General features: G+C 49.5%; 1 protein-coding gene across 1 annotated transcript in view; it reads left to right on the top strand.

Annotated features, from left to right (window-relative positions):
* The window catches only part of LOC109464494, a 246,415-nt gene that overhangs the window by 82,825 nt on the left and 153,037 nt on the right, over positions 1-10,553 (top strand). The window lies entirely within an intron of this gene.

Raw genomic sequence — 10,553 nt, 5'->3', positions numbered from 1 at the left:
TGGTATTGTGGACACACTATTCCCCTAAAAGGTATGTTACATACATGAGTGGCAGAAACTTTGCATACTTACCTTTATAAAAAACATTAAATGAGCCACTGCACCTCAGAGCGCCCCGGTCCGTGAGAAGAGAACAACAGTTCAGGTTCTTGTGTTACCGCGCGCCGTCAACTGAACAAGTAAGTTCTAATTGTTACTTATCTAAAATATGATGTATACTACGTGTTCAATGATTCCCATTCCTCAGACTTTTCTACTTCTTCAACCGTAAGTATTGCTTAGTCATAAAAGGTTTAGAACCGATGATCTTCAGTAAATTTGGGACATAGTTTTACCCCTGTCTTCTAACTAAACAGTATTCACAAAGAGGTGTCGGATGTATCTTTAAACAGCGTCCACCATTGTGTTTGCTTTAAGCTAAATTTAAGCATATACAGTTAAGTGTTTGTAGTTTTTCTCGAAGCTAGTTGACGGTTTTCGTAAACACTGCTCAGTTCGTCAACTGTCCGGTGTCGGCTTTAGTGTTGTAACAAACGCTGCCGGCAACAATAATGTATCTGTCGCCTAGGAACTAGTTTTATTTTAAAGAAACTAAAACTTACAAGCTTTTATTAGACTTTCTAGCGCGGTAGGGAAATGTGGCGATAGCCTGTGGACTCATGTTGAGACGCCCGTGTCAGCTCGTTAGAACACCCTTTTACATCGATTTGGAAAAAAAAGTCGTCAGTAGTCCAAAATACCTAAGCACGGTGCCAGGTACACTCGTATGACAATGTTGCGACCGAACTGAGACCCTGTTAGGGCACGGTCACATCTCCAAGCCGCGGCCCGGCCGGATTGTTTGCGTTAACGAAATATATAAAATTTGTATTAGGAGCATACACAAATAGTGCTCATGGTTAATTTTCTAAAACTTTTTTGTGTTTTGCTGTCTTATAATCTTGTTCCAAACGGCTGTCCGGTCGGGCCCGGGTTGGGAAATGTGACCGCGCCTTTACCTGCAGCGGCCGCCTGGCAAAGCCATAGTCTCTTCTGCCACTGTCAGACAGCTGGCGCCTTGTTTGCAACCCGCGTTAAACCGAGCGACGGGGAAGACTTACCCCACAATCCTAACTTTTTTTCTCGCCGGGGACTTATCCGTGTGCTGCCGGCTAAAGACGCACTCGCTAGCTGCCTGCCACCGCAGTCAACGGAGCCACTGCCCCGTTTATCCCCGTGGGACCGCAGGACTCGTCGGACACCCCGCTCGGTCGCCTTAGAATGCATGGCTTGGTCTAATGCTGTAAACAAACAAGACTTTGGCGGGAATACGATAAGCAGCCGAACGCGGGACAAAGTCACCGACACCCCGAGGCACTCAGTTTAGAGCACCAGGGAGAATCCGGCGGGGAGGGCCGGGACGAGCAATGACACGCTTCGCGGCGGACCGCAAGCCCGGTCCCAAGATCCAACTACGAGCTTTTTAACCGCAACAACTTTAATATACGCTATTGGAGCTAGGGTTACCGCGGCTGCTGAAACCAGACGTGCCTTCCAATAGATCCTCGTCAAAGGATTTAAAGTTTACCCATTCCAATTACGGGGCCTCGAATTGCTATTTTATTTAATTGTCATTCGTATTGTTTTTTTTCGCCACTACCGAGTCGGGAGTTGGTAATTTGCCCGCCTCCTCCCCTTCTTGGATGTGGTAGCCGTTTCTTAGGCTCCCTCTCCGGAACCGAATCCTGATTCCCCGTCACCCGTTGCCACCATGGTGGACACAGAATATACCATCGAAAGTTGATAGGGCAGACATTTGAATGATATGTCGCCGGTGCGAAGACCGTGCGATCGGCTGGGTTATCCAGAGTTACCAAAAGGGACCGGGGCGAATCCCGGGTTTGTCTTGGTCTGATAAATGCACGCCAGACTGTGAGGTCGGCGCCTCTTCCGCATGTATTAGCTTAAGAATTACCACAGTTATCTATCCATGTAGGATGTGACGATTAAAGGAACCATAACTGTTATAAAGAGCCATTCAGAGTTTCACTGAGTCGGTATAAAATTACAGGTGCATGGCTCAATCTTTGAGATAAGCATATGGCTACTGGCAGGATCTCCGGTGGCGAGGACGTCACGCCAGGCGAGGCTTCCCGCCGGAAGAAGATTGTCCAAGGCCCCGAGAGCATGTCCCCCGTGCACCGCAAGCCACTGCGTCCACCGACGTGGGTCAAGAGCAAGGACGCCGACGGGCGGCGGGGTCCAGCGAGCGGGAGGTCCAGTCCACTCGACCGGCGAGGCTGCACTGCTCATTTCGTCGCTGGGCAGTTCGTCGCTGGCCGCGAACCCTCGGGAGCCTGAACGCAGAACTCCCAGCCACACCTTACCGCTGCTTCCCTCCTACGTCTGAGCTGTCCAGTCGGAAACGGTCCCGCACACTCACGACAGACGCGTCTGTAGAGGAGGCAGACGGTCGGGTCTCTGACCGTCAAGTCCGCAAGGCGTACTCGAATGCAGACGGAAGGGGGGGGAAAGTTGGAGCAGCCGCCTCATACATATGTCGGCAAGACACTGGTTTTATTGTGAAGAAACTCAAACTCACAAGGTTATATTAGATATGTTTTAAATAAAAGTGTCAGGTAGACTTGTTTGACTATGTTGCGACCAAACTGAGACCCTGTTAGGGCCCGGTCACATTTCCAAGCCGCGGCCCGGCCGGATTGTTTGCGTTAACGAAATATATAAAATTTATACAAGGGGGATATACAAATAGTGCTCATGGTAAATTTTCTAAAAAAATTTTTGGGTTTTTTTTTGTGAGTGTGTCTTATAATTTTCGTTCCAAACGGCTGCCCGGCCTGGCCCGGGTTGGGAAATGTGACCGCGTCTTTACCTCCAGCGGCCGCCTGGCAAAGTTATAGTCTCTTCTGCCACTATTAGACAGCCGGCGCTTTGTTCGCAACCAGCGTTAAACCGAGCGAGGGAGAAAAGTTACCCCACAATCCTAACTTTTTTTCTCGCCGGGGACTTATCCGTGTTCTGCCGGCTCAAGACGCACTCGCTAGCTGCCTGCCACCGCAGTCAACGGAGCCCCTACCCCGTTTATCCCCGTGGGACCGCAGGACTCGTCGGACACCCCGCTCGGTCGCCTGAGAATCCATGGCTTTGCCTACTACTGTAAAAAACAAGAATTTGGCGGGAATACGATAAGCATCCGAACTTTTTTCTACGATAAGATAAGTAGCCGACAAGCTTTTAGTAGACTTTCTAGCGCGGTAGGGAAATGTGCCGATAGCCCAGCCTGTGGACTCATGTTGAGATGCCCGTGTCAGGTCGTTAGAACATCCCTTTTACTTCGATTCGGAGAAAAAGTCGTTGGCAGTCCAACATACCTGAAAATGACAAGAAACATGTCTTTATTTAGATATGTTTTAAATTACAAGTGTCAGGTAGACTCGTTTGACTATGTTGCGACCGAACTGAGACCCTGTTAGGGCACGGTCACATTTCCAAGCCGCGGCCTGGCCGGATTGTTTGCGTGAACGAAAAATTAACAATTTGTATTAGGAGTATACACAAATAGTGCTCATGGTTAATTTTCTAAAACGTTTTTGTGTGTGTTTTGCTGTCTTATAATTTTCGTTCCAAACGGCTGTCCGGCTTGGCCCGGGTTGGGAAATGTGACCGCGCCTTTACCTGCAACGGCCGCCTGGCAAACTTCTGCCACTGTCAGACAGCCGGCGCCTTGTTTGCAACCCGCGTTAAACCGAGCGACGGGGAAGACTTACCCCACAATCGTAACTTTTTTTCTCGCCGTGGACTTATCCGTGTGCTGCCGGCTCAAGACGCACTCGCTAGCTGCCTGCCACCGCAGTCAACGGAGCCCCCACCCCGTTTATTCCAGTGGGACCGCAGGACTCGTTGGACACCCCGCTCTGTCGCCTAATAATGCATGGCTTCGTCTACTACTGTAGACAAACAAGACTTTGCGGGAATACGATAAGCAGCCGAACGCGGGACAAAGTCACCGGAACCCCGAGGCACTCAGCTAAGAGCACCGGGGAGAATCCGGCGGGGAGGGCCGGGACGAGCAGTGACATGCCTCGCGGCGGACCGCAAGCCCGGTCCCAAGATCCAACTACGAGCTTTTTAACCGCAATAACTTTAATATACGCTATTGGAGCTAGGATTACCGCGGCTGCTGGCACCAGACTTGCCCTCCAATAGATCCTCGTTAAAGGATTCAAAGTGTACCCATTCCAATTACGGGACCTCAAATTGTTATCTTAGTTGTCATTCGTATTGTTATTTTTCGTCACTACCTCCGCGAGTCGGAAGGGGTAAATTGCGCACCTGCTGCCTTCCTCGGATGTGGTAGCCGTTTCTCAGGCTCCCTCTCCGGAACCGAACCCTGATTCCCCGTCACCCGTTCCCACCATTGTGGACACAGAACATACCATCGAAAGTTGATAGGGCAGACATTCAAATGATCTTTTGCCGGTGCGAAGACCGTGCAATCGGCTGGGTTAACCAGAGTCACCAAAAGCGACCGGGGCGAACCCCGGGTTGGTCTTGGTCTGATAAATGCACGCCAGATCGTGAGGTCGGCTTCTTCCGCATTGCATGTATTAGCTCTAGGATTACCACAGTTATCCATGTAGGATGTGACGATTAAAGGAACCATAACTGTTATACAGAGCCATTCAGAGCTTTACTGAGTCGGTATAAAATAACAGGTGAATGACTTAATCTTTGAGATACGCATATGGCTACTGGCAGGATCTCCGGTGGCGAGGACGCCACGGCAGGCGGGGCATCCCGCCGGAAGATTGTCCAAGGCCCGGAAAGCATGTCCCCCTTGCACCGCAAGCCACTGCGTCCACCGACGACGTGGGTCGAGAGCAAGGACGCCGACGGGCGGCGGGGTCCAACGAGCGGGAGGTCCAGTCCACTCGACCGGCGAGGCTGCACTTCTCAGTTCGTCGCAGGGCAGTTCGTCGCTGGCCGCGAACCCTCGGGGGCCTGAACGCAGAACTCCCGGCAACACCTGACCGTTGCTTCCCTCCCACGCCCGAGCTGTCCCGTCACAAACTGTCCCGCACTCTCACTAATGACACGTCTGTAGAGGAGGCAGACGGTCGGGTCTCTGACAGTCAAGTTCGCAAGGCGTACTCGCACGCAGACGGAAGGGGCGAGCAGTTGGCGCGGCCGCCTTATACATATGTCGGCAAGACACTGGTTTTATTTTAAAGAAACTCACAAGGTTATATTAGATATGATTTAAATTACAAGTGTCAGGTAGACTCGTTTGACTATGTTGCGACCGAACTGAGACCCTGTTAGGGCACGGTCACATTTCCAAGCCGCGGCCCGGCCAGATTGTTTGCCTTAACGAAATATATAAAATTTGTACTAGGGGGATATACAAATAGTGCTCATGGTTAATTTTCTAAAACGTTTTTGTGTGTGTTTTGCTGTCTTATAATTTTCGTTCCAAACGGCTGCCCGGCCTGGCCCGGGTTGGGAAATGTGACCGCGTATTTACCTGCAGCGGCCGCCTGGCAAAGTCATGGTCTCTTCTGCCACTGTCAGACAGCCGGCGCTTTGCTCGCAACCCGCGTTAAACCGAGCAAGGAAGAAAAGTTACACCACAATTATAACTTTTTTTTTTCTTATCCGTGTTCTGCCGGCTCAAGACGCACTCGCTAGCTGCCTGCCACAGCAGTCAACGGTGCCCCTACCCCGTTTATCCCCGTGGGGACCGAGAATTCATGGCTTTGCCTACTACTGTAAACAAACTAGACTTTGCGGAAATACGATAAGCAGCCGAAATTTTTTTCTACGATACGATAAGTAGTCGAAAAGCTTTAAAGGCACTCTATGTAGTTTTTTGCGCAAAAATTAGAAATATTCTAATTATACTAAATTTCAGTGTTATTAACAGTTACTATCACTTTTCAACACATTTGTGTCATTATTTCACATTTTGTATGTATATTTTGTCCGTTCAAACAGTCCTTGTTCGGTACCCGGTGCCACCGGTTTGCTCTGGGCAACAACAACAACATACAGGGGTTGCCCCCCCCCCCTGGGGTGGCTAATTGGCCCGGGCATGCCAGGCTTGATTGACAGGGGCACATGTGACAAGATATAGCCTCCTTAGAAAAACCAAGGAGGTTTTATTTCACCGGAAAAACACTCAAATCTTTCACATGAGGTGGAATATAATTATTAACTTGGAGTATTTTGTTGCGCATGGATAAACTGTGGTCATTTTCCCTTCAAAAGAGATAAAAAATCTGGTAAACGATTAGGTATTTCAGAAACTGGTAAGCTATCAACTGACACCCCACTGGGATGTAGGTCAAACCACTGGGAGTGGACAATACCATACGTGCGGTTTGGCCAGAGGTTGAATAGAAGATCATTCACAGTTTTCTAAGCTTCTAAGGAGCAAGGATGTTTTATTTTTTTGTTGCAGAGTATTATTTTGGAATACTTAAGGGTTAAGTCAATGTACTATGTAAAGAAAAGAATGAAAAATATACTTTTTGTATTGTCAAAAAACTACATAGAGTGCCTTTAAGTAGACTTTCTAGAGTGGTAGAGAAATGTGCCGATAGCCTCTGGACTCATGTTGAGACGCCCGTGTCAGCTCGTTAGAACACCCTTTTACAACCATTCGGAAAAAAAGGCGTCAGCAGTTCAAAATACCTGAGAATGGCGAGAAACATGTCTTTATTTAGGTTTGTTTTAAATTAAAAGTGTCAGGTAAACTCGTATGACTATGTTGTGACCGAACTGAGACCCTGTTAGGGCATGGTCACATTTCCAAGCCGCGGCCCGGCCGGGTTGTTTGCGTTAACGAAATATATAAAATTTGTATTAGGGGGATATACAAATAGTGCTCATGGTTGATGTTCTAAAACTTTTGTTGTGTGTTTTGCTGTTTTAGAAATTTCGTTTCAATCAGCTGCCCGGCCTGGCCCGGGTTGGGAAATGTGACCGCGTCTTTACCTCCAGCGGCCGCCTGGCAAAGCCATTAAATCGAGCGAGGGAGAAAAGTTACACCACAATCCTAACTATTTTTCTCGTCGGGGACTTATCCGTGTTCGGCCGGCTAAAGACGCACTCGCTAGCTGCCTGCCACCGCAGTCAACGGAGCCCCTTCCCCGTTTATTCCGGTGGGACCGCAGAACTCGTCGGACACCCCGCTCGGTCGCCTGCGAATGCATGACTTGGTCTACTACTGTAAACAAACAAGACTTTGACGGGAATACGATAAGCAGCCGAACGCGGGACAAAGTCACCGGCACCCCGAGGCACTCGAGCACCAGGGAGAATCCGCCGGGGAGGGCCGGGACGAGCAGTGACACGATTTGCAGCGGACCGCAAGACCGGTCCCAAGATCCAACTACGAGCTTTTTAACCATAACTACTTTCATATACGCTATTGGAGCTTGAATTACCGCAGCAGCTGGCTACAGACTTGCCCTCCAATAGATCCTCGTCAAAGGATTTAAAGTGTACCCATTCCAATTACGGGGCCTCGAATTTCTATTTTATTTAATTGTCATTCGTATTGTAATTGTTTTTTTTTCGTCACAACCTCCCCGAGTCGGGAGTGGGTAATTTGCGCGCCTGCTGCCTTCCTTGGATGTGGTAACCGTTCCTCAGGCTCCCTCTACGGAACCGAATCCTGATTTCCCGTCACCCGTTGCCACCATGGTGGACACAGAACATACCATCGAAAGTTGATAGGGCAGACATTTGAATGATCTGTCGCCGGTGCGAAGACCGTGCGATCGGCTGGGTTATTCAGAGTTACCAAAGGGACCGGGGCGAATCCCGGGTTGGTCTTGGTCTGATAAATGCACGCCAGATCGTGAGGTCGGCTTCTTCTGCATGTATTAGCTCTAGAATTACTACAGTTATTCATGTAGGATGTGACGATTAAAGGAACCATAACTGTTATAAAGTATAAAGAGCCATTCAGAGTTTCACTGAATCGGTATAAAATTACAGGTGCATGGCTTAATCTTTGAGATAAGCATATGGCCGCTGGCAGGATCTCCGGTGGCGAGGACGTCACGCCAGCCTGCCGGAAGAAGATTGTCCAAGGCCCGGAAAGCATGTCCCCCTTGCACCGCAAGCCACTGCGTCCACCGAAGACGTGGGTCGAGAGCAAGGACGCCGGCGGGCAGCCGCCGTATAAAAGCCCACCACGCACAACTCTCGCCGCCCAATTTAACTTGCCCAGCAAGCTGAGTAAGTCCCGCTTTGACACACGCTTCCGCCCGCTAATGTCACAGAGTAGGGTTCACGTAGAGTAGGGTTTGCAGTTTGGTTAATTTGTCTACAGGTAGAGACAGTGTTCTCTCCGCCGCATCTATATCGATTCCGAGGAATGTAAGCCTTCACGTGGGGAAGATTACTTTACGCCAATTAATCTCAAACCCTTAGTGTTGTAGCAGTTCAAGCAATGTCTCAAGGCGAGGCGACATTCCTCATACGTTGCATCGATAATGTGGAAGTCGTCCAATTGTATGGTATCCGCGTCGCTTCATGATACGTCAAACTGACTGTAATATCCTATGAAATATTTCTGGCGCCTTCCGGGCACCAAAAGGAAGACGTTTGTCTACAAGAAAAGTGTACTCACAGTCTCCTTGAAACCGCCACTTTAGTCCAGTTGCGCTGTATTTGGATGGGTGGATAGGTACTGACGTATACGCGCTCTTGAGGTCAATCTTTGCCATGTACGAGCCGTCCGCGAGCATGCTTACTGCATCATCAATCGACTGGTAACTAAAATGTACCGATTCGACGTAATAATTAAGGGCTGATCCAGTCATGAATGAGACCTACGTCCGCAGAGTCTGCCTTGGGGATCGCGCTGTGTGCGCTAACTTTGGTCGGTTTTTCCCTGCATAGCTCGTAGTTTCCTTTTGCAAGTTCATTCCGAAGTTGCATCTCGACTTTCTCGCGTGTGGTGGGGTCGGTCGCCGATTTGTAGTTGTCACATTCTGCAGGAAAAAGAATGCTATCTTCGGGAAGGATTCGAAATCCGTGTTTTAAGCCGTCCAATAAGAATTCTCTATCGTCGTCCATTTCCAATGCCGTTGTCATGCTGGAAGGTTGAGTGGTGACTGGAGTTGCTATTTAGACTTTTTGTGTTCGCACTGTGGGTGGGGTTCTCCACACCCCGGGGTTATGCAGACATGGGCATAGTTGCATGATGGGCGCCGACATCCACTCGGGTTTTGAAAGTTGCGACAGATCTCCTGCCTCTCTGCTGTTTTCGCCCGGTCGGTACCAGGTTTGCGGTGCCCTAGGGTTGTGCGGCTTGGCAGACGGGGCCTGGCTCCGTAGGAACCGGGAGAGGAGTTGCTCGGAATCCCTGCCCCAGCGGAAACCGTGGCGGTGCTGGTTCATGCGATACTGTTGTCGTACAGCATCACTGATGCAGTGTCATAAACCTCGAACAGCTCATACACCTTAACTGTGTATCCGAGGTAGTCGACAATGTCTTGTCTTGTCTGCTGTTTGTTACCGCGGATAAGGGCGTCCATGATCTTGGCGTTGGCCGCAGACCATGCTGGAACTCGAATATTCTCTAACTTAGGCCGGGTACGGGACGTGCGTAGAATGATAGCCGTCTGGCCGTTACGGGCGACCTCGTGGTCGGTCTCGGGTTGAGTATACGAGTCGACAAATTCAGGTATGAGGAGTGGTTTCTCACCTGGCTTTACAGAGGGGTTGTCGTCGCTGGCCTGGACCTGGGTCGCCTGAGTCGCTCCTGCTAGCAGGTCTCCCGTGTCTTCTATTTGTCCGAGGATGGCAGTCACGGCAGTCCTGATTCAGGTCATCCAGAGTGACCTTCGCCTTCGCGGCCGCTGGTACTGTTCCCGCCTGGAGCTTGGCCGTGGCCTTACACAGAAGGGCGTACTGCCCGACTGCCAGCTTCAGCTGTTGTAGCATTGCTGCCGTAACGCATGACAGGGCAAGGTCCTCATCGGCAAGGTCTGCGTCCTCTAGTGCCTTGATTGTGGTCGACGTCAGCTTTGACGTGTCAGACCATGCTGTGAAGTCAAATGACATGATCGCTAGAGCAAGGACTAGAGCTAGAGCTTCGAACGTCCGCCGCGCGCTGAGTCAGGCTGGGAATGACTTTCCCAGCCTGTTAAGGCATGCGGCCTGGCATGCAGTGTGGAAACAATTAGCAACGCTCGCTAACTACGCTATATGCCATGGGATCGACTCAAGTTGTCAAAATCTAAATAAACAAACTTTATTTTCTACTAAAAAATTTGTGGCTCTACGACATCACACACACACACGTCCCACGATAACCCAAAAGTCTGAATAGGGTTGAAATCCCGAATTCTTTTGTGATTCTGTCATTAACTCTCAGGTTTGTTCAATTATCCGTTCTTATCTTTTATCTTCGGAAAATGATCGGGTGTATTTGTAAACTGACACTTCAACCAAATCAAATACAGTATTAAATCACATCTAATCTGTAGATATTATTACTAAACACTAATTTCCAATGGTTCATGGTGGGATGTTTT

The sequence above is a fragment of the Branchiostoma belcheri genome, unplaced genomic scaffold (genome assembly GCF_001625305.1).
Source record: "Branchiostoma belcheri isolate BF01 breed outbred unplaced genomic scaffold, Haploidv18h27 scaffold14, whole genome shotgun sequence".
Lineage (NCBI taxonomy): Eukaryota > Metazoa > Chordata > Leptocardii > Amphioxiformes > Branchiostomatidae > Branchiostoma > Branchiostoma belcheri.
Note: the sequence above shows the minus strand (reverse complement) of the source record. Positions and strands in the feature narration are given on the sequence as shown.